Source organism: Macaca nemestrina, chromosome 12, assembly GCF_043159975.1.
Source record: "Macaca nemestrina isolate mMacNem1 chromosome 12, mMacNem.hap1, whole genome shotgun sequence".
Lineage (NCBI taxonomy): Eukaryota > Metazoa > Chordata > Mammalia > Primates > Cercopithecidae > Macaca > Macaca nemestrina.
The window spans coordinates 92,660,248-92,685,869 of record NC_092136.1 but is presented as its reverse complement, the minus strand read 5'-3'; the positions used below and the strand labels follow the sequence as shown (position 1 = coordinate 92,685,869).

At 38.8% G+C, this 25,622-nt stretch overlaps 1 protein-coding gene and 1 pseudogene across 8 annotated transcripts in view; one reads left to right on the top strand and one right to left on the bottom strand.

Annotated features, from left to right (window-relative positions):
* Positions 1–25,622, bottom strand: part of LOC105484363 (FAT atypical cadherin 3) — a 695,427-nt gene that overhangs the window by 164,962 nt on the left and 504,843 nt on the right. The gene's annotated exons all lie outside the window — the stretch shown is intronic.
* Positions 4,373–4,457, top strand: LOC112427186 (small nucleolar RNA U13; annotated as a pseudogene).

Below are 25,622 nucleotides of genomic sequence, written 5' to 3'. Positions count from 1 at the left end.
CTTCCTGGCATATTAGGTAGTAGCACATATTAAACAGATGCTTTGCAGCAAAGGAAAGTATACTTAAAAGCACTGCTCTGTTAATTGAATATCAGACTAAAGCTCCTAATTAACATTAGAAAACCTTCAAAAATGGACATAAAGAATATCAAGAAGCATTTATATACCCCCAAACAACCATCTCTATTGTGAGGATTCCCAAATCTGTACCTACAGCTTCAGTTTCCTGCACAAGATTTCATCCCATATATCTAAGGTCTCAATAGGAAGTTTCACTTTTTTGCCTCTCTTGCATTTAAAACATAACGTGCCAAACTCAACTCATATCTTCTCTCTCAAGTCACATTGGCCTTTCAACCCAGGGACCACCATGCTTTCATTTACTTAAGCTTATAGCGCTGTGGGCTCGACCCTCTCTGTCTCATACTGATGATTCTTCTCAGAAGACTGCTGTCCATCTCTTCACGTACGTTTCAATTGCTCTCCCCTAGACCTGGACCCTACAATTTGATAACTAAGTCACAATATCATATCTGGTATTCAAGCCTCAAGTCTTTTCCTCATCTAGGACATTGTACACATGGTGCTAAAACAATGTATCATTTTGTAGATAAACGACCACCAAGACTACCAAATTCTATCACAGCCTTGCCTCATATTATACCTATTCAAATTAATTTCCTAAATTTTCATGTACAAGTCTTTGGCTAGTAACACCAGAATGTGCCCAGTTCACTTGAGTCTTCCCCCAAACCTTCCAGAATGTAGACTTGTTTTACTCATGTGTTAGATGGTTACTGATCTTGTTTCTTCCAGTGGCTTCCAGTTGGATTTACACTCTCTAACAAGGCACACATAGCCTGCTGACATCCAGCCTTGGGCCTCAGTCTTTGCTAGCCTTGTGTCCCACTGTCCCTGTCTCCCCTACTCCACATCTTCCCTCCTCTCTAGGCTCTAGTCAGCTACTTACCCCTCAGCAAGCCTGCGGTCTTACGTCTGGAATACCCTGTGTGGTGAAGTTTTTTCCTGGGTCTAACTTCCAATGTTTTTTAACATCAAACTCAGTGGTTATCCCACAGGGAAGTGGTCCTTCATGACTTTTCCACCGTCCAAGTCAAGCACTCCTGCTCTGTGATCTCTCCCAAAGCACTTATCAAACTGTCCCTTGGAAGACAGGGGTGGAGGGGTCATTTGTGTTTGTATCCCCAGTGCTTAACCTCTAGGGCTTAATCCAGTATCTGGAAAGTAATGGGTTCTCTATAAATGTTTGTTGAATAATTAACATGTTATTTCATGTAATTTTAGTAAAATCTCTGCGAGGCAGATATTGCTATTCCCATGTAACAAATATGGACATTGAGACATAATTGAAATTTGCCCAAGGGTTGTACAGCTCAGAAGCAATGGAGAAACCAGGATTCTCATGGCAAACCCATCTGATCCAAAAGCAATGTTTTTCTCTTATTCTCTACTGTTGTGATGATGGCTTGACGGTATAAGCAATATCTTATTTATCTTTGTGTCCCTAGCCACAGAGCAGGCATTCAAAATATGCTTACAGGATTAATGAGTAGGTGAGTGAGTGAGTAATGGATGGAAAAAATTCCTGTTCAAACCTCATCCTACTTCCAGGGGCACTGATTGTTATTTTGCTTCTAGAAGCTTCTCCTCTATGTCTCAAATTTTATTATTTTATTTTGATCTTTCTGTAAATAGATTCTAATAGCATTCAGTCACTCTCTGTATTATAATTAAATTACACATGTTTGCTTCCTCACTCCTTAAACCTTTCTGACAATGCTGCTGGTACCTAGAATAATAAACAATTAGTAAATTGATATGAGTAAATTAGTAAATTAAATGAATACAAAAATATATCCCCTGATGGCAAAAATAAAACCAGTGCAAAAACCAAAACAGAAGTTAGAAGACAGAGTAAATCTGAGGAAGGTGACAGGAAACTATAGGCAATTGGAATTTATGATCTATAACTGAATATGAAACTCTGAACAATTAAAATCATTCATTCAACAAACATTTATTAAGCAATTTTTATGTATTGCCATTAGACTAGGTACTGGAATTATGGCACAATATAATTTATTAAGGAGACCAAAGCACCTCCCTTAAATTATTCAACAACAACAACAACAACAACAAACGAACTGTTGTATTACAAATATAAAGAGAGGATACAGATGAAGGCACAACCAACTGTGCCCTTGGCGGGTCTTCTGACTGCCCTAAGTTTTTTTTTCCCCCCAAGAGAATGAACCTAAGGCCTCACAGAAATCATTCAGCCACCAGAGAGTAAGACACTATCATTATCCTAGACTTGAGATGACATGAAAGCCATTTGCTATGCATAGGTCACCAAGAAAAAGTAAGAGTGGAACCTGGATCAGCTGAAAGATGCTGCCACTCCTTGTTTAAGTGCATGTTTTAATGTATCTCTGTGGTCTTCAGTGAGAGCTGAACATCTATAAGATGAAATTGAAAGATGGGTGCTGTAGATATAGGCCCGTATTTATCAACGAGGGCTGTATTGAATATTTGGGGTCATATAATTTTGTTGTGGGGGCTGTCCTGTAGGATGGCTGGCAGCATCCTTTTCTCTACCCACTAGGTGCCTGCTCTTTGCTATTGTGACAACCAAAAACTGTCTCCAGGCATTTCCAAACGTCCCCTGGGGGTAAAACTGACACCAATAATGAACAAATGATCTATTCAAGGCTTCAAAAATATTTACAGGTTTGGGAGTAACTGGAAAGCAGAACATCAGTGAACTTCCTTACATACATTTACATATTCAACAGCAAAACGCCAAGTTTTAGAAGGAGGATTATAAAGAGTGTTGGACTGAAGGACATTCTAATGGCACCACAAATACTGTGAAATATTTTGCTTCAATAAAATGCAAGTTGGTGGGTGAGGGGGTGGGTGATAGGGAAGACAACTCAAAACCAAATCTGACTTAGCACCCAATTTCATAAAGAAGGATCAACTATCATGGAAAGAACCTGTTCTGCTCATTTTAAAGAAATTGCTTTAGTTCTTAGGCATAAGAAGACCTATGATAAAGGCAGGAAGATGAAAAAAATATTTTTAAGAACTACATGATTAAAAATAGTCTTTTTTGAGATTTGAATGGATTATTCTTAAGACATAAATGGGCATTTTTCAGAAATTCCTAGAAATAATGATTGTGGAACTAAGCAGAATTTTGACACATGTTAAAAAATACATTAATAAACAGGTTTGAAAACCTAGGAATCCCACCTGGAGACTGGGGTTGGATGAACAAAATTTTCCTCTAGCACAAATTCCAAAGCAGGCAAACATACATTTTATAAGGAGTATCATCAGCTTCACAGTAACTTAAATTCTGTATAAACCACTAGACTTGGAGTTAAGATAAAAAGGACAATGGTCCTGTTCCTTTCCTTGCTACATCAGCCTTGGATTGGATCCCTCTAAAGCTCATGTCCTCACCTTCCAAATAGAAAAATAACGTCAACCTCATGGAGCTGTAAATGTGATAATGTACATAAAAGTAACTCTAAAACTCTAAAACTCAGAGTTTATATATCAAAATTTTGATATATTAATTTTTCTTTTTGAGACAGGATCTCACTCTATCTCTCAGACTGAAGTACAGTGGTGTCATCATGGCTCACGGCAGGCTCGAACTCCTGGGCTCAAGCGATCCTCCCCCATCAGCCTTCTGAGTAGCTAAGATTAAGGCATGAGCCACCACGACTGGCTAACTTTTAAAGGTTTTTGTAGAGATGGGGTCTCAGTAGGTTGCCAGGGCTGGTCTCCAGACCTCAAGTGATTCTCCCACCTCGGCCTCTGAGCATAGATTCTGAGCATGGAATTTACTAAGAATTCTAGAGTAGTCTTGTAGTCTCAAGAGTATTCAGATTAAATGGATGTTTAAAAATTTTTTTTTAATTGAATTTTGACTTAACTTTTTAAAGTAGTATGACCACCTGATCCTTCCATTCACTACCTACCATTATCATGTTACGGTTTCCTTTTTTAAAATTTCAGTCTGGGGGCCAGGTGCAGTGGCTCACACCTATAATCCCAGCACTTTGGGAGGCCAAGGCCAGCAGATCATGAGGTCAGGAGATCGAGACCATCCTGGCTAACATGGTGAACCCCCATCTCTAAGAAATACAAAAAATTAGCCGAGCGTGGTGGCGGGCGCCTGTAGTCCCAGCTACTCGGGAGGCTGAGGCAGGAGAATGGCGTGAACCCAGGAGGCGGGGCTTGCAGTGAGCCAAGATCATGCCACTGCACTCCAGCCTGGGTGACAGAGCGAGACTCCATCTAAAAAAAAAAAAAAAAAAAAAAAATTCAGTCTAGCGTCCATTTGTAGTTATAAGTGTGATGACTGGGTTTTCACACATAGGAGAGATGTGTCTCCCTCAAATCTTATTACCCATCTGACATGAAAAAAATATTAATAAAATTTCAGTCTGTTTTCCTGCATGTAACCACAGCAATAATAACAATGACATTTATCGAGTGCTCTGCGTTTGTCAGCCAGTTTGTTTGCAAGCACACAACTGAGAAAGCAGCGCTGGCACCTTGTCCTCTACCAGGATGATCAAGTGCACCAGTAGCAGAGTCGGGAAAAAACAACTTTATATCTGGAAACAAACAAATAGAACAAATCACCCTACCTTCAGGACAAGCAAAGCTTTGGGCCCCTTTCTGTGAATTGTGATTCTCAACAGAAACAACGTAACCCCTGTGTAGTGAGCTGAATGATGACCCCAAAGATATCAAATCCTAATCGCTGGAACCTGTAAATCTCACCTAATTTGAAAAAGGGGTCTTTGCAAATGCGATTAAGTTAAGGATCTTGAGATGAGGAGATCATCCTGGATTAACCTGGTGGGCCATAGACGACATCACTAATGTCCTTGTAAAGGAGACACAGGGAGATGAGGTTACACTCGGAGGAGGAAGAAACAGAGATTAGAGGGATGTGGCCACAAGTCAGGATGCTGACAGCCACTTGAAGCTCCAAGAACCAAGGATTCTTCCCCAGAACCTCCAGAGGGTGCCGGGCCCTGCTGACACCTTCATTTCAGCCGAGTGAAATTGATGTTGATCTTCCTGAAATTGATGTTGAACTTCCAGCCTCTAAAACTGTGAGAGAATAAATTCCTGTTGTTTTAAGCCAACAAGCTTGTGGTAATTTGTTTTATAGCAGCCCCAGAGAACAAATATGTCGATTTTTTAAAAAAACAAGAAAACACCAAAACCTGGACTGTGTCTTTTATTCCAGCAGTCCAGTTCTGCTGAAGTCTAAACTTCTTTGCAAACAATGCAAGCAAAAACATCTTTGTCTCTTAGTGCTATTGACTGCTTTTTTAACATAGCTATTTACATATTATTTAGATACATTTTAGTCACAGGGCACACACAATTTCCTCTTGTCTTTCATTTATCTGTTGTAAACAAAGGCACACCGCCTGTGGGGTAGCCCTGCTCCACAAGGAGTAGTTTTTTTTAAACGAAACAAAACAAAACAGAAAACAAATTCTAACTATTTAGAACTCCTCTTAATAATATGGACAACTTGTTTTTTAGTATTAGTTAAGGTCAAACATTGATGATTTGATGATTTCAAAAAGAGCCTCCGAGAATCCTTAGATTTCTAATGAAGATGGTATGCGGGATGAGAAGCTCTAGACCACCACAGCAATGTAAAACCACTCCGTGGGAGGTGTCAGAGACCCAGTTGTTCAGTACCCCTCTGCAGAGGCACGGGAGTGCCGCCACTGTCCAGCATGCTGTCTCAAAGGCGCTGGAGAACGCTGAGAAGAACAGCAACGGAGAAGTGTAAGCATAAAAATAAAAAGCAGCCAAGGAAAAGGAGCTGGGGAGGCCAGCCTCAGTGGCAGCATGGCAAACGGCAACAGGGGTCTCAAGCTGCAGGCTGAGAGAAGACTGGAGGCTGCAGGTAAGCTGTGAGAGAGAAGCACATGGGAAAGTGCAGCCTGTCACTTTAAAGACAAAGATCACTCTAAGGCATGTTAGGAAAACATAAAGAACCCTGCACGAGATGAACACTGGAGACATTAAAGGATGCCAGCCACCGCTCCTTAGGCAGTGCGTGCTGCCCATGGTCTATGCCAGTTCTGCAGCCCTACCATGCCACCCACACCTGACTGATCATGATGCTCAGTGCTGGTCCTCCTGTCTGTTTCACCAGGCCAGACTGCATTTTCTATTTTATATAATTTTTAATTACAAATTAATTAAAAATAAAAGGTTACCTACCAGGTCTTCCTCTCAGATACTCTCATTTCATACCATGTTTTTTAAAGCATTTATTACAGTTCTGACTAAATAATTATTTATGTCACTTTTACTTAATGTCTGTCTTCCCCGACAGGCTGTATCTCCCATGAGGTTGGTGGCAATGTCTGTCTCAAACACCATGTATATTCAGTCTCCTAACCAGTGACCCTTGGCACTCGATATATTTCTAAAAATAAGTCTTTGATTATCCAGTTTGTTCTGTGAGGGCACCAGGTATCAGAAAGAAGCCAAATTGCTAAAAATCAATATGCTGAAATAAACAATATATAAAACAACCAGTTTGCCAGAAGCTAATTTGCCAAAAATCAATGTGCTAAATTTACCAAAACATTGTTTTCTTGTAGCTGTTTATGAAGTTAATCGAAATTCACAGTAGATTGAGTGGTTTTAAAAGCTTTTGAATATTTTAGGGAAGCTTTAGATGCCAATTTTTTCATTTTGTCATAAGAGCAGTATTTTAGTAAATGATCATTTTATTGAGATTTAAGAATCCTAGGGAGATTTAGACTTCTACTGAATAGATTTAACACTAAGGTAAATGTGATAGTGTCCTGTTCTCCTGAGTAATCCCATCCTTATTTCCTTTCCATTGCTTTGAACAGTTTTTGCTTTTCATGTTGAATCTGTCGGCCCACTGCTACCGAGTTGACCAATCCCACTTAATACATGTCCCAGATACTAGATAATAACAAATTAGCTTACCATTTGGCATAGGATGATTTTGGCCATTTCAGATTTCTTTAGCTGTTTTAAAGGTCATTTTTTATTATTTTTGAGTTTAACCATTCTTTAACTTTCAACCAGAGTGACTTAGTCATAATTTGGTGCTTCTGGCAACATGTTAAATTTTATCATGTCACATGAGAAGGGGTCGTTTCGAGCATCTGAGTATCTTTCCATCCTCTGAATGTCATTTAAACTATTTTGAATTGTAGGCATTTTATCATTCTTTTCTTAACCATTCAAAGAGCATATCAGCTTAAAATTTGTATTTCTAAAACTTAGTAACCACAATTTCACCATTTCCCATTGACATGGTTGTTCTGTGTCTTTTCTCAGCAAATTCATATTTATGATGAATATATGGGATACCTGAAATTGCAACTGTTGACTATAAATATGCTTTTCTGAATATTAAACATATAATACAAAAATTAAACCACTTCTACCCATAGTTTTTAAGAAGTTGACTATTCCTTGAAATGCTTCTATAAATATAGAAAAGGAAAACTCTGCAGTAGAACTTTCTAGAAGTTGTCATAGCTATTAAAACAATTCCATCTTATAGTTGATCTTTTAGTAAAGTTTTTTAATTTTATATTTTTGTTGGTATATAATAGATGTACATGTTTTCAGGGGACATGTCCTAATTTAATATACTTATATTATTTGTAAAGACCAAATCAGTGTAATTGGGATATCCATCACCTTAAATAATTATTTTTTCCTTAGTAAATTTGATGAAGCAACTTAGAAAGCAGCATTATTTGAGTAATTGATTAAACAAGCTTTTAAATGATAAATTTTTAAAAGTAAAAAAAAAATAAACTGTCTACTTGTAGAGGGATAATGGAGACATGGAAAGTCTCTCCAGTATGGCACCCTGACAAGGCTTTTGCAATTATTCTACTCTTGGCTCAATAGAAAAGGAGTCTCTATATAAAGAGGATTATAGCAGAGAAAGGGATGTCTAATTCAAAGGAAAATAGAACCGCTCTTTATCAGCCGATGTTAGTATGCTTCTAAGAAGCTTGCCTAGGACTTTTATAAATCTCAACTGCATCTGAGGCAACAGCTTATAGAGAGCAAACGGTCATTTAAGGTGTCTTTTAAGATGCTAGACTTCTACATCCATAGAATCGGTTAAAAAAAAAAAAACTTTTTAAGTAACAAGATCCTTTTTCTTTTTTTTCTTCTATTAGGTAATTGAAAGCGGGTATTTAATTGACACCATCATGCTGGGAGCTGTGTTTATAGAAAGCGGATGCCTAGGGATAGGAAAAGTCAAGCTGAACGTTACACTTTGATGAGGTAGCTGGGAGATGGATTTTTCTGTCTGAGACCCAAGCTTGAACCTGAAGAAGATTTTCACAGTTGAACTGTCACAATTTTTAATGTCTGTGGGCAAAGGTCTTAGGTTCTGATGTGATTCATGTCAGATGTCAGTGGAGCTGTGAGTGTTTTTCCTCGCTGGCCCTCAGCATTCAGTCCCCCATATTTAAGAAGAGGCCCATTTCTTAGGAACAACTGGCAATGGGATAATGCTCTCACAGTTTTAACAAGGTTGTGAGATTATATTGGGTGATTTCTCACTACCTGCTCCCGATTTTCCTTTTGATGGGTAGCTTAACAGATATGGTGAATTTTATAAATTTCTTTTCTAACATTAGTCAATTGGATTTAGGGTTGTTTTTTTTTTCCACTCTTGTGTGTTTCTCATTGTATTCAGGTGAGTGTTTTGGTTTGCTCCTGAACTTCTCCTATTGCTGTGAGAAAAGCTATAGCTGGCAAATGGCCAGAATTAAAATAGATATTATAATATAGTTGCTTCTTAATTACTCAATGTGAATTAACCATGCCACTGTAATTTTATTCCCATCTTGTGGTCTCCTGCTCCTCTGGCTTTGGACCCATTTAATGGTGTGTACTTTAGGAAATCAAAACAATCTTTATGCTAGGTAAATCTATGGCAAAAGTTTGAAGCAAAATTTAAACAGTTTTAGCAAGAGCTGCTGTTATCCCTGCCCATTTCTAGTGGGGGCAATTAATTCAACATTTAATACACACGAATACTTGTGACTGTGTATTTAACATACCCAAATCATCTTCATCATTAGACTTAGTTTACTTAAATGGAAGGGATAAACTGCATAGCACAAAACCAGATTTAGCTAGATTGTTGTAGTGCTAAAATGACTTGGAGGTCTAGAAAGCAGCATTATTTTAGTAATTGATTGACTATGAAATTGACTCTAAAAATGTCCATCAAATCTTGCAGCTCCTCCTATCAACAGGTGAATTCTATTTCCCTATCCTCTGAATCTGGGATGGCTTAGTAACTTGCTTTGACCAGTAAAATACAGTCTAAATGACATGGTGCAAGTCCAGATCCTGAGCCTCAAGAGGTTTTGTAGTTTCTGCTCTTGCTGCACTTGGAAACCTGAAACTACTATGCGGCCAAGCTAAAGTTCCTCTATCACAATGGAACTCAATAAATACCTGATGATTGGTAATGTGGTTTGGCTGCATCCCCACCCAAATCTCATCTTGAACTCCCACGTGTTGTGGGAGGTACCTGGTGGGAGGTACTTGAATCATGGGTGCTGGTCTTTCCCATGCTGTTCTCATGGAGGAGAACCAAGTGCCGTAGCCTGCCAACTGCCAGACATGTGAGTGGGTCTATCCTAGATCGTCAGTTGGCCCTCTCACCAGTTCACCACAGTTTCTTGAAAAATCCCAGCAGAGATCAGCTGAGCCAGCTCAGACAAGAATAACAAAACCCACCAACAACCCACCCACAACATTGTGAGCTAAATAAAATGGTGTTGTTTTAACCCACCATGTTTTGTTAAACAGCTATAGTAAGTAATACAGTTGGTTTTGTATTTTATAACTTTGAATCTCTAAGAGCAGCCTCTATCACAATGGAACTCAATAAATACCTGATGATTGGTAATGTGGTTTGGCTGCATCCCCACCCAAATCTCATCTTGAACTCCCACGTGTTGTGGGAGGTACCTGGTGGGAGGTACTTGAATCATGGGTGCTGGTCTTTCCCATGCTGTTCTCATGATAGTAAGTCTCATGGGATTTGATGGTTTTAAAAAGGGGAGTTTCCCGGCATAAGCTCCCTTCTCTTGTCTGCCACCACATAAGATGTGCCTTTCACCTTCTGCCATGATAGGCCTCCCCAGTCACATGAAACTGTAAGTCCAATAAATCTCCTTCTTTTGCAGATCACCCAGTCTTGAGTATGTTTTTATCAACAGTGTGTAAACAGACTAATACAGTAAATTGGTACCAAGAGTGGAACCCTGCTGAAAAGATACCTGAAAATGTGGAAGTGACTTTGGAACTGGCTAACAGGCAGAGGTTGGAACAGTTTGGAGGTCTCAGAAGAAGACAGGAAAAGATGGGAAAGTTTGGAACTTCCTAGAGACTTGTTAAATGGCTTTGACCAAAATGTTGATAATGATATGGACAAAGAAATCCAGGCTCAAGTGGTCTGAGATGGAGATGAGGAACTTGTTGGGAACTGGAGCAAAGGTGACTCTTGTTAAGGTTTTAGCAAAGAGTCTGGTGGAATTTTGCCCCCTGCCCTAAAGATATGTGGAATTGAACTTGAGAGAGATGATTTAGGGTATCTGGTGGACAAAATTACTAAGCAGCAAAGCATTCAAGAGGTGACTTGGGTGCTGTTAAAGGCATTCAGTTTTATAAGGGAAACAGCATAAAAGTTTGGAAAATTTGCAGCCTGACAATGCAATAGAAAAGAAAATCCCATTTTCTGAGGAGAAATTCAAGCCATCTGCAGAAATTTGCATAAGCAATAAGGAGCTGAATGTTAATCCCCAAGATAATGAGGAAAATGTGTCCAGGGCATGTCAGAGGTCTTCAAGGCAGTCCCTCCCATCACAGGCCTAGAGACCTAGGAGGAAAAGATGGTTTCCTAGGCCACGCCCAGGGTCCCCATGCTGTGTGCAGCCTAGGGACTAGGTATCTTGCATCCCAGCCACCTCAGCCATGGCTGAAAGGGGCCAATGTAGAGCTCAGACCATGGCTTCAGAAGGTGCAAGCCCCAAGTCTTAGCAGCTTCCACGTGGTATTGAGCCTGCGAGTGCACAGAAGTGAATAATTGTGGTTTAGAAACATCCACTTAGATTTCAGAAGATATATAGAAATGGCTGGGTGTCCAGGCAGAAGTTTGCTGCAGGGGTGGGGCTCTCATGAAGAGTCTCTGCCAGGGCAGTGTGAAAGGGAAATGTGGGGTCAGAGTCCCCACCCAGAGTCCCTACTGGGGTACCACCTAGTGGAGCTGTGAGAAGAAGGCCACTGTTCTCCAGGCCCCAGAATGGTAGATCCACTGACAGCTTGCACTGTATGCCTGGAAAAGCTGCAGACACTCAATGCCAGCCCATAAAAGTAGCTTGGAGGGAGGCTGTACCCTGCACAGCCACAGAGGCAGAGCTGTCCAGGGCCATGGGAGCTCACCCCTTGTATCAGTGTGACCTGGATGTGAGACATGGAATCAAAGGAGATCATTTTGGAGCTTTAAGATTTGACTGCCCCGCTGGATTTTGGACTTGCATGGGGCCTGTAGCCCCTTTGTTTTGGCCAATTTCTCCCATTTGGAATGGCTGTATTTACCCAAATGCCTATACCACCATTATATCTAGAAAGCAACTAACTTGTTTTTGATTTTACAGGCTCATAGGCGGAAGGGATTTGCTTTGTTTCAGATGAGACCTTCGACTTTGGACTTTTGAGTTAATGCTGAAATGAGTTAAGACTTTGGGGGACTGTTGAGAAGGCATGATTGGTTTTGAAATGTGAGATTTGGGAGGGGCCAGGGGTAGAATGATATGGTTTGGCTGTATCCCCACCCAAATCTCATATTGAATTCCCACGTGTTGTGGGAGGGACCCAGTGGGAGGTACTTAAATCATGGAGGTGGGTTTTTCCTGTGCTGTTCTTGTGATAGCAAATAAGTTTCACAGGATCTGATGGTTTTAAAAAGAGGAGTTTCCCTGCACAACTTCACTTCTCTTGTCTGCTGCCACATAAGCTATGCCTTTCACCTTCTGCTATGATTGTGAGGTCTCCCCTGCCACGTGGAACTGTGAGTCCCATAAACCTCTTTCTTTTGTAAACTCCCCAGTCTCAGGTATGTCTTTATCAGCAGTATTAAAACGGACTTAATACAACTGGCATGAGCATCAAGGATACAACACTTGTGTCTCATAAGATGCACCCATAGCCACAGACAATATTTGACTTTCAGAAAAATTCCTTAGGCAGTTGAGGTTTGCACCTTTAATATTGCAATTACTATTTGTTTCAACTGAGGATTTATTAGGATCATTGCTGTTTATGTAAGTGTATGTAAATTACTCCATTATTTCATTCCCTCACCAGGACAGAGCTGTTTTAAAAAATTAGCTTCAGTGAGATACAATTTATACACCATAAAGTTCACCTGTTTAATGTGTACAATTAAATTGTTTTCAGTATATTTACAGAGTTGGACACTCACCATCATAATCAAATTTTAGAATATTTTCAATATCCCCAAAGGACACAGCTTTTTACTTCATTTTTTCTATTACAAATAGCTAATAAGGTCCTTTAACCTTTCATTGAATTTTATAATAACCTATTTCTTGCATTATCCTGATTTGCCATATTGCAACACAGGCAGTGTGCAGTGTTACTAAAGAAACATGCTATTGGACACATGGTACTGGGGGACAACACACACTGGGAACCAGTTGTAGGGGTTGGGGGAGGGAGAACATCAGGAAGAATATCTGATGGCTGCTGGCCTTAATACCTGGGTGATGGGATGATCTGTGCAATAAAACACCATGGCATATGTTTACCTGTGTAACATCCTGCATGTGTACCCCCGAACTTAAAATAAAACTTGAAAAACAAAAGAAACGCACGCTATAATATTTGGAATCCTGGACTATCACACAAAAATCCTAAAGGGATAAAAAAACATTGAGTTCAAATATCATTTACATTAAGGGATCTTATTTAGCATATTTTGAATCTGAAGCACTGGTATAGTTTAATAATGTCATTTAAAAATGAAAACAGGCAAATTTAGATGGCTTACACTTCTAATTGCTATTAGAAAGGATGAAGAAGAGTTAAATTAGAGAAGCTACAGCATGAAATCTGGAAATAAGGATGAGAAAAAAGATAAATGAAAACAGTTGAGGGTACATGGCACACTTCTAAAAGTGTTAGAAAACACTTTTCACCACTCTTTCGTCCAATGTGGAATTCTGTCAAATTAAAAGTCCTTCACCAAATGCTTCACAGTTCACTATGTTAAGACATGTTTTTCAATGAAAGCACATCTCCAACTGTATGGCAAAAATGGCAGGAAAATAGATTCATTTTATAGAAACGAACTGTGTATCTCTCTTCATGTATATCCATCTATTCCCTGAGAAAAGGTTAACCTAATTATATTTTTGAAGCATTTTAAATTATAGACTAAAACAACGGTATTAGCAATGACTTATTGTTTCATTTTTAACGTATTAAGCTTTAGGTAAAAGAAGATAATCAATCCCAGAGATTCAAAGATATTAAAGTGCTCGTGAAGATCAATTGGTAATCATTCCTCAGCAGTGCTTAAAACCTCAGGGTTAGGCACTATGTTAAGGAGAAGATATAGATGAAAATCAACTTCTTACTCTACTTAAAAAAGATCCTCCAGGATATTTCTGGAAAGTAGATGTATTTCAAATTCTAGATCCTTATATCCTATGAGTTCTGGTCATAAATGACATTAATCAAGCCCCTGCCCCTGTGGTATAGAAATAAATCCAGGAAGTTTAACGTGACAAACATTTCTTGATCCTTTTAAATGTGCTATAGGAGACATAAAGATAAAGAACACGCCACTTCTGCTGGAGCAACCAGACAGCATTACTCCTTGCTTTTCCCTAAGCACCAGGTTTCCCTTAAACAGGGGAAGGGCAATGGAACGTAGTCTTACTTGAATCTTGTCCAGTGTGTAAGCATCCATTTATTAATTACTAATACCATATCTACTTACAAAGAAAGTTTGTGGAGACTTACAGAAAATTTTATACACACACACACACACACAGAGTTGGTTCTCCTGTATCCATGGGTTCTGTGTCCAGGATTCAACCAATCTTGGATAAAAAGTATTTGGAGAAAAAAAGCATCTGTACGGAACATGTATGTACAGACTGTTTTTTCTTATCCTTGTTTCCTAAGCAATACAGTATTAACAACTATTTACATGGTATTTAAACTGTATTAGGTATTATCAGTAATCTACAGATGACTTAAAGAATACAGGTGGATGTTCATAGCTTGTATGCAAACACATCATTTTATGTAAGGGACTTGAGCATACATTGATGTTTGGTATCTGAGGGGGTTCCTGGAACCAATCCTCCATAGATATTGAAGGACGACTATACATATAAAATCAAAAGAAAGATAAAAAGACAAGAACTGGTAGATAATAATTTTAGAAAATCTAGGGTAAGGGAAGCTACTACAGTTTAACACAACAGTTTCATTCTATAAGTTGGCTGAACTCCTCATCTAATAGAGGAGGAAATGCTAACTGGCCCAGCTCTAAACTCTGAGACGCCTGCTGCATGGGTCTGTCCTAGGAAACAGTGACTAAAATAGACAGCCATGTGCTGAGCAGCACTTCTATAAAATATTCAGAGATAGGTGTATAAGGCTGTGTAGTATAGCTTCAATAAATATCAGGAACCTAATACTGTAAAAACATTTCCATGGAAAGCTGGAGAAACCTAATCCAGGTATGTGGTGCTCTGGTGACTGGACTTGATACAAGGATATAGCTCAAAACATAGAGAAGAACCAAAAGCTAACATTTCTTACCTATTTCTTTAGAGGTATCAACTGTTAGGAGATGCAGAGCCCATCATTCAGATTTAAGATTATTAGGATTAAAAACTCAAGATCATTAGACTTAACAGTACATTCATTCTATAATGAGACTCTAAGCATCAGGACTGGATACAGCAAAACTAATGCTCACTTGTAGAAATTCATTCATACATATTTACTGAGCACTTTATATGTACCAAACACTAATCTAGAAGCCAGAGATTTGGTAAGAGAACAATGTATGCTTGGTTTCAGTCATTACTGAGTTTACTGTAGAGGATGGAGAGGTTAGACAAATAAAAAATAAATATTTTTAAATGATAATTTCAGATGCTATGTACTAGGAAGACACTAGTAAAAAAGAGTAATAACAAGGTTCATGCCATTTTTCATTCTGACTGCTGACAGCCTTCTGCCCCATCACAATCCCGTCCCTGTCTGCTTCCATATGTGGGCACATTAAGAAATCCCAGATACTTCCTCCTTTGGTGCTAGCAGGAAGTTCAAACCATGTAGGCCCCAGCTTGAGCACAGGAACCCTCACCTAGTCCTACCCCCAACCACCATATAGCCCCAAGCTCATCTCTATTTCCTACTTTCAGAAGCCATTTGCGGACCAGCTTGGGAGCCCACCCTATTCTCCCCAGAAAGCTCATATGCAAGTAATAAACCTTTACATATACTTTGGTGTGTGTGTGTGGCATCATGGTCTTGACTTTTCAACCAAAGTTTAGTTGGAGGGTCTATCTTGCCACCAGGGAGTGACCACATCATGAAAATTGGTCAATGTCTCAGGATTATAGGCACAATAAGAAGAGAAGGCAGGTCTCTTGAGGCATAGCTTCTGAAAGTTCAATGTCACTTCTACTATAAGCTACCGGTCACAGCAAGTCACCAAGCCAGCCCAGACCCAAGGGGGCATGGAAATAGCCTCCAGCTCTTGAAATAAAGAGTTGCAAGAATCTGTGGCCATTTTTACAATCCACCATGACTATTTAGCTGAATCTAGCTTGCTACCATCCAGTTTACTCATTTCATGATGTGTAAAAATATCACAATAAAGATCATGGCTGGTGATTTTATCCTGGTGAAGGACTTCTCTTCTTTTTTAAGAAGTGAGGGTTGTAGCCGGGCGCGGTGGCTCAAGCCTGTAATCCCAGCACTTTGGGAGGCCGAGACGGGCAGATCACGAGGTCAGGAGATCGAGACCATCCTGGCTAACACAGTGAAACTCCGTCTCTACTAAAAATACAAAAACTTAGCCGGGCGAGGTGGCAGGCGCCTGTAGTCCCAGCTACTCGGGAGGCTGAGGCAGGAGAATGGTGTGAACCCGGGAGGCGGAGCTTGCAGTGAGCTGAGATCCGGCCACTGCACTCCAGCCTGGGTGACAGAGCGAGACTCCGTCTCAAAAAAAAAAAAAAAAAAAAAAAAAAAAAAAGAAGTGAGGGTTGTAGTCCCAATGAGCCAAATCTTTCTCATCCTTGTCCCCATCACACTGACCACAGAACCTGTATATCTTAGGCTCTGAATGATAGCTGTACAAGTGAACTAAAGTCAATTTTAAGTTAAGAACAATGTAATCACTAAGGCACAAGAATTAAAGGAAAAAAAACTGTCATAAAACATTTTGAAAAAAATCTTCCATATATGTTCATACATTATCTCACAACACATTCACATTTTTCAGCCATTTGAACACAGCGGTATCAAACTGAGGTCTCTTGTCAGGTGGGTGACAAAGCCATTCTGGATAATTCTGACAGTTTAATAACATAATTAACCACCTGATCTGTAGGAGGGTGAGTCATGATGAGCTTCCTGACAGAGCTGTGAGAGGATACAACTGCTCATCTTTGGAAGTACAATGCACACACCCACAATTGTATATATGCCCTTTAGCTGAAGCACTGAATTAGGACCCCCATTGGAAAGCAAACATGTCTATTTGATGATGGATGTTGCTCCTTTTCCTAGTCCTCAAAATGCCCTTCTGCATTTGCATCTATTGAGCAAAACAGTTATTGAATATGCTAAAACTGAGTTAGGTATTGGGGACAAAGAAACATAGAGGATTTTTTGACGTGAAGAAGGAAACTAACAGTTGATATATTACTGTATGCAAGACATTCTGTTAGTCTCTCCACACAATGCTTTCTACACTACACAACACATAAAACAACCCGATAAGGTGGTTATTATCTTCATTTTACAACTGAGGATACTGAGACTATCACAGAGTAAGAATTTGCTCTATATCATTCAGCAAATGTATGGCAGAATCTTGATTCAAACCTTGGTCTGCCTGAACCTACACCCAGCCTCTTTTCACCAGTATGGCTTAGCATCAGCCTGCAACCATGGGTTTCTTCCAGCTATGCAAATGTTCTATCAGTTGTTATTCACTGTAACAACATTAAATCTCTACTACAATCATAAAGGGAAACCTCCCTCCTTTTCCCAAATGAATCTCTCTCTAGATTCCATTTCTACATCCTAGCAATTAGGCTGGGATGATGTGTTCATCAAAGTGGCCCTGGTGAGTGATTACCTAATCCTTCATGTCGACCCCAAGTACACATGCAAGTAAAAAGAAAATTAAAATATACGGACCCTAAGTCCAACTCACCTGTGCCAGAAACACTGCAGTTGTTACAGTGATTATTTCAAGAGGCAGAGTTAAGAACCTTGTGGAAATGAGTAAAACTAAGATATATGCAAATTTACAGTAAAAGTAAAAACATAATTTTTGTACATTTTTTCCAGAAAATTCTTAAGAAAGCCTTTTTTTTTTTTTCCTGAATTGGAAACTCAAAGCACAAGTCAAGAGTAGATCAGTCCTCAGCTCATATGCTGATGGCGAATGAGAAACAGCTAATTAGGCAGGCAGTTGCTAGCAGGATGACCACCTCACTTCATTTAAAGGGAAGAAACACAAATGAAGCCAACCAAACTTATGATGTCTATACAGTCCTGCTACTGAACACCAGCTTCTGACATCCGTGAGAAAGAACTATCCTTGTTCCTTCCTTCACTCCTTCCTTCATCACCGTGTTTTGCCTATTTATCCAGGTATCTTTTATCTTACTGCTACCACTACCTGCAGTTGGATAGCAAACCCCTCACACCTGGATTTGCCTCCTCTTAACCGACTGGTCTGATCCCAGACTCCTTCTAACTCCAAAGCTAACTTTTCCCAGATAAACTGTCTTTGTATATGACTTTGATCATGCCACCATTCTGCTCAAAAACCTTTTATGGCTCTGTATTTAATCAAGTATCTAGTCGAACCTACTTCAATTTCCCTCCTCTACTGCTCTCCAATTCCTACTTCCACTGGCAGGTAGGCTACTCCTGTCACAGTCTCCCAGGGGTGCCATATGCATCCCTCTTTATGTCTCTGCTTGAATCATCAGTGTTCTCTTCTTTTACATTGATCTTCTTCTTATCCAAGGCCTAGGTCAAGTCTCCTCTCTTCTGTGAAGTCCTCCCTGATAAGTGCAGCCATTAACTTTATGGCACATACAAGTTGTTTCTATAGCACATACAACTTGTATAGCACATACAAGTTGGGCATAAAATTTTACCATGTGCTGTCCTACAGCTCATCAGTGCTTCACCTGTGTTATTCTGGTATTCTCAATTGTTTTAGGGTAACTTTGGGTGTAGTTATCATGTTTTATGTGCTGGAAGTACGTGTGTGTGTGCACATGTGCATACACAAGTGCGTTTATGGTTAATTATCAACTGTGGACTGTCAATTAAATCTCACACCAAATATTTGTGTATTCTCATGAGTGATCATTTATATCAATTTGACATTATTTTATTTTTATTTATTTTTTATTTTTTTGAGATGGAGTCTCGCTCTGTTGCCCAGGCTGGCACGATCTCGGCTCACTGCAAACTCTGCCTCCTGGGTTCACCCCATTCACCTGCCTCAGCCTCCCGAGTAGCTGGGACTACAGGCACCCGCCACCACGCCCGGCTAATTTTTTGTATTTTTTTAGTAGAGACGGGGTTTCACTGTGTTAGCCAGGATGGTCTCCATCTCGTGACCTCATGATCTGCTCGCCTTGGCCTCCCAAAGTGCTGGGATTATAGGCATGAGCCACCACACCCAGCCAATTTAACATTAATTTAAATATTCCCAGAACTTTTATTACATTTATAACTTTCAGTTTTTTTTTTTTTTTTGAAGTAGGCTAGTTGTCCTATAAGTCCCAAATCCACATAACAAAAACCACCTGAACCCCATATACTACTGGGATTTTTTTTAAAAGTTAAAGATGTTGTCAGGTAACCCCCAACAGTCTTTTCTTTTTAAAGAAGCAATAAAATAACCGAGACGAGGGTTTTGAGAACAATTTGGTATTTCCCTTCATGGATCATTCATTCATTCATTCATTCATTCATTCATTCATTCATTCAACTAAATAGTTCCAGAGTGCTTATTAGATGCTAGAAACTGTGTTAGTGCTAAGGATATCAATGATTTTATTGGTATTAAAACTACCTGTAGCTAGTTTCTAATGAGCCAAGAGGAAAATGCAGCTTCATAGGATAAAATATGTGGAAACTGGTAGATATTCCACAATCTAGTAATAGCTGAATTAGGTTGAGGGACGAACTGGGTTGTTCTGATAAAGAACTTGTTCTAGGACCTTTTGATTTCTTTCCCAATTTCTGCCATGGATGAAAGTTTGACTGAGGTTGGTCAGAACTGTTTAATCATCATAGATTTCAAATTTTATTTTTTTTTCCTTTTTTGTGCTTTGGGGTAATATGATGTGGATGGCTTGCAGAGTAGAGATTAGAAACAACAGTGTACTGAGCCTCATCAGTGTTTTAGTGTGGGAAGTACAGTTTTTCTGCTTTTTAATGAATTCTTGTACAACCTAATGGCTTTGCTCCAAAAATGTCCTACTGGAGTGGAGGATTACCTTACATGGGTCATTACACTTCCAAGCTTTAAGCCTCAGAATAAGCATTAAATTAAAATTCCCTGCACCTAGTAGGCAGAACATTGTGACACTCAAAAGATGTGAAAGTGCTAAGTGAATTCTGAGCAATATTATCACCACTGCATATTTATTGAGTTCAACAGGGTGCTAAGTACTGTACAGACAGATAATACAAGCAGTCTACAAAAAAAAAAAAAAACCCACAGCAATAGTCTTATAAGAACTCTCTCATTCATCTGCCCTAGGAATAGACACTGTAACTAGACTTGTTAGAGAGAGTCTCCTCTTTTCAAAAGTATCCTCAAGGTTCTTTATGCTTTTGTTTGATTTGAACATACTCAATTTTCTACAGTTACCATTTATGAATGTGACCAAGTCTCCCAATTTCAAAATTACCATAAGAATGCTGCAGGCATTAAACTGAAGAAGAACTTCATCCCTTTGCAACAGAAAATTATGAACTGAGTTTTCTGGGAAATCTTAAAGAAATCAGTTGTAAAATATGATATACATACTATTATGTTTTTGATTCAACTGGGAAAATAATGCATTTTCAAATTTAATAATATTGGTCTTCTTAACTAACCTTCAATTTTCTGAAAAATGCAAATTTGAAAGCAAAAGGAATTTAATAGTTTAATTTTAAATTAAAGAGTGAAAACTATTGAAAGTTAAAGCATGAAGTGAATTTCCTATTTTTTAACAAATCTAGATACAAATAGAGAAAAAATTAAAGTACAGGGTACCCAAGATGTAAGAACCAATATGCATGTGGATGAGCACAAAGAATAACTTTGCATATCCAGAAACTAATTGAAGAATCCTGGCTTACTTTATTTAAATGCCAGCCCATCAGGGTTAAGAAAAAAAATTGAGCACTTTAGAGAAAATGGGTTATAAACTGTCATTGTTGAGTTTAGTGTTCTGACAACTTTGAAAGTAACTACAATGTAATTTCCCAAGTTGGTAGCTAAAATAATAGAACATCTGGATGCCATTGAAATGCATGACAATCAAGGAGAGAACAGAAAAGCAGTGAGAACAATGCTTTTCCCTTTGCTTATCATTCTTTGGAGTTTTCAACTCTTACTCCAACCTCAATTGTGGTAGTCAAGGGCAACTCCCTTCTCAAAGATTCACCTATGATTTCTAAGATCCCTGAGTCCATCTCTGGGTCTACTTACGGCTTCCAGAAGCTGTATTTTCCCCCAACTTGGCTTCTTAATCTCTTATGTCAGAATTTAAGCCTGAACACCTGTGTGAGGTGGTAAGCAGTGTGCAGTGTCTTTTATGAATTGGTCAGAGTGCTGATTTCAAGCTTATAAGCTGGGGCTGGCCTTTGGAAATGTACACATCTCCAGATAACACCATTTATTAAGCAACTTCAGGCTCATGCATTCTGTCCTTCGGGGGGCAAGTAACCCTACTGTGGAAAACATAATTAAGTTAAACTGTAGGTGGTTCAGATATATTTGTGTTACCAACTGGCAACCTTATAGATGATGTTTTCTTCTACAGTTTCTGAACTGCCCTTGTCATTTGCTAGGCATTTATAGTTACATATTTATGCCTCTGGAAATATTGGGCAAAAGCCTAGATAGCTAAAGCTCCTCTCAGGTAAGAATTGTAAAGTCGAGTTGATACTAGTTTTCTCTTTCCTCTGTCTAAACACAATGAAAAGAGAAGGTAAGAATATATTTTCTTTCATTTTAATTCAGCTAATATTTAGAGTCTAATAAGTACAAGGTCAGTACCAGGAAGAAAACAAAAACAAGTCATTAAGGACTTTGTAATCTATGATTTCACAACAGACTCATATTCATGAACTATGTATTTCTTTACATTTTTACTCTCAAAAAGGGATATTTTATAGAAGCATATTATTTTTCATGCCCTCCCTCCATGAAAACCACATTTCAAGGTTGTCTGAAAGTGGGGTTTCTCTGAGTGCAGAAATGACTTATTCTTGGCATGCACATGAGAGTCTTTCCAGAGTCCCTTTTTCTTAACAGCTCCAAGTTGGAACTGATGGGGGATGTGTGGCAGGAGACAGGGGCTGCTCTTCTTTCTTCTTATTCTACCTGCATCATCTGAAGGGATTTTGCTTTTAAACATGGGAAGGCATATGTGCCCTCTCAGAGACATGTCAAGCCTCAGCTACAGTTTGGTTTGGATCCTTTCCCGCTTTTTACACTACAATTTGTCACCAGTAGAGAATGCAGACAGCTGTGCCAAATGCGAATGTCGCTTGCATGCCCACGTTTGGCAAATGTTTATCCAGATCTTTAGTTTGGGCTTTAAATAATCCATCATCAAGCAGATGATTTCTAAGTTACTATTTAGCTCTGAAATTTTATGATTCTGTGGGATTTATTTGTACTTATGTGAAAAGGTGCTTACAACATATCATTTTGTCTTCAATGACGAAATGTTGTAAGGTAGAATATCAAACTACACTGGAAGAAAGGGGAGTAGTTGATATTTGTGGGTAACCTGTTCAGATGTCTAAAGTTAGGTTACATGTTTAGGCTCTTGATATACTTTTTCAAAGGACATGAATTAATATGCAGTACTCTTTTTTCCAAATGTTTCAAAGATATTTAAACATTTCTTACACTGTATAATTTTTCGTACAGTAGGTAAATGCTATAAGGTGGAGTATTACAGCTCCAGTCAAGGGATAGATTTTTGTTCATGTCTGTGTGCAATCTGATCAAGTATCTGAAATAATCTGCCAAATTACATTCGATGATGTGCAGGGTCTTTCTTTTAGCTGATCCACAGGCAGAAGGGAAAGTTAGTAAATGGCTTGAAACTGGGCACCAAACCAACACTACAGAAGTATCACTAGGGACTCCTGGGGGGCTGGGTTATATTCATGCAATATTCTAGAAAAAGTGATAGATGGTTCCTACTCAAGGTCATTGGAAACTCTACCATAGATTGCTATTTAATGAGATCCTATGCAATGGAAACAAGTAACATATGGAATGTAAATATATTAATATAGAAAAATGTCCATAATAAATAAGCAAGGATATGAAACTATATATAGTATGAATTAGATTTTTTTTCACAAATTTTATGCAGGATTATATGAAATACATGTGTATACAAATATACATAAATGTAAAAGAAAGTTCTGAAAGATTATTTACCAAAATTTAAAATGCAATCATCCGTTCATGGAAAAATTATGAATATTATTAAATGTTTTTATTTGCTTATCTTTGTCTTCTGTTTCTGTTTTTTTAAATTTTCTTACAATGAACATGTATCATATATTAACATAGTTACATGTTTCACATATTTCCATAATTGGAAATAATTGTATTTTAAAAAATCCTAACATAGGCACTATGTAATTTCTAAAAGAGGAGTTTTGGAATAGGCTTTTTCTCCCGTTCACCTGGGTATGTACATGCTTTACACCATGAGAAACTGAGTTCACTCTTCCTTACATGTTGATGTCCTTGTGGCATGACAGGAACTTTTAAAGGAATTGCTTCTGGAAGCATCATTTTTGAAGACGGGTAAATGGTTTTGTGCATGTATCAAAGCACACATCATGGGTCTGTCACGGCCTTGCACAGAGATATTTGTAATTCTTCATTCAGAGGTGAAGCAAGCATGCCCTGGCTACTGCTGATAGAGACAGAACAACACCTTCTGTTGTAAAAAATGCTAAATAAAAAATTCCATTCTGTCCTGGCTGACACCAAACAAACGCATCTCTAATTCCTGCATACCTCAAGAGTCTGTCTGCTGCTGTTATGTCTCCCTGCCAACAAGGCTATAATATTGCTTTAAATTTGACTGCAGCCTTTCTGACTTTTTCACCTAATGAGAAAAGGTTCTTAGACCTTGGATGGTAAAGATGGGACATGCAAAGTTGAGACTTTGCCAAAGTTATTTGCAGTGACAAGAAGAATGCCATATACCATGAAGAGAAAATCTCAGTCATTTGGTATCCTATGGGATCAAAATTTGCTTTCATAGTCTTCAGTTCAAAAACAAAACAAGAACAAATTAAGCCTCTCTCAATATGGGGAAAGTCAGAACACTGGATCGGTCAGTCTACTTTGTGGTACTAGTTGCTTAGTTTAAAGTGCTTTGTCTTTGTGAAGCTTCATGAGAGGGCTACTAATGAGTACCTATACATTTTCAAAAATATTGACCTTTTTCTATTTTATTTGAAAGTAGTCACCTAAAAGTAGATTTTATTTCAATTATGTAACAGCAAGGTATACATCAGCCTGGAGCTTAGCCCCACATCTAATTTTAAGACTTATCATCATCTTTAAAAGTCTAGAGTGGCATGCCAGGAATTATAATGGGTACCTCATGAAAAATCTAAGATCTTTCTTCTGAATTATGTATTTATGATCTCCCGAGGATGACAGATTTCAGGTAGGTAAAAGTGATTTAGGAACTGCTTTTAGGCTCCAAATAGGAGCTGGGGTTGGCAAGCCACTTCAGCACAGACTGGGATGCAGTGGGAGAAAGCCCTTCCCTGTTCTGCATATTAGCTGGCACCCCAAGGGCTCCGCAAACCTCTCACCTAGGTGCCTCCTCTGTGTGCTTACTGTACATTCTGTGAATCTCTGGACAGTACATATCACTATATCCTGCAAAGCCTGGATTACCTGGGTTGTGGGTTACCTGGAGCCCTAAACTTCAACTTAGCCAACATACATCAAGTGCATATTATATCCCTGGCATTGTTTCAGGTGCTGGGGTACAAAGTGGAGTAATCTGGCCCTTCCTCCTATGGGTGACCTTCACTAAAGGTAGGGCCAGGAAGAGACAGGATGAGAAATCTCAGTGGAGCTTATTTTGCAGCTTGCTAATGAAGCTAAGAATAGCCTGAAGGAGAGGTGGAGTTTGAAACTACCCAGGGCAATGATTTTTAAATGATGGTATCTGCTGCTGAATATTAACCATGCTGTGGGCTACCTCCACAGAACATCTCCTGAATAGTCACATCCAGTTTCGTATTTCTACACAATTGAGGTTTTGACATCTGAATGAAACACAAAAAAATTCCCATTAGATGTCTAAATGTTAAACACATTGACTGTATTAACAAATAAACACAATTTAAGACCTTAAAGGGGTTATGATTCTGGGAGAAAGCTTAGGGGTTAGTGATAAGGCTTGATAGGCCTGAACATGGCTGACCTGAGGAAATTAGCTATTTTTCCTGGTTTTAAGACTAACTAATTTATGGAGCTCCAGGATGCTTGGAAATGCTACTGCTCTGTTATTGGAGCTTGGGTGCTTCGGTCTACCTATTGGATGCTGGTTTAGAAAGTCAGAGAGAAAGACTGTAGATCCAACAGTAGAGATCTAATGACCTTCATCATAGCCATGCCAGACCCGCGGTTGACTCATTAGCCAGTCTTTGGAGAATAAGCTATTCCAAATTACATGGTTACAGCTTATTTAAGTGGATGGTGGCCAGTGGAAGCTGATAAATCTCTAAAATTTTGGGATCTTCTTCAGAAAAGGGCTGAAAAAATTAATACATTTTTGAGTGCATACCATGTGCCAGGAACTTCTGTAGTCTCATTCATAGATGCTATCTTATTAAAGTATGGTAAGTATATTCAACAACTATGAACAAAACTATAAATATGACACATAATATAAGGCCTTAAGTGTTCTGAATTTTGTCACAAG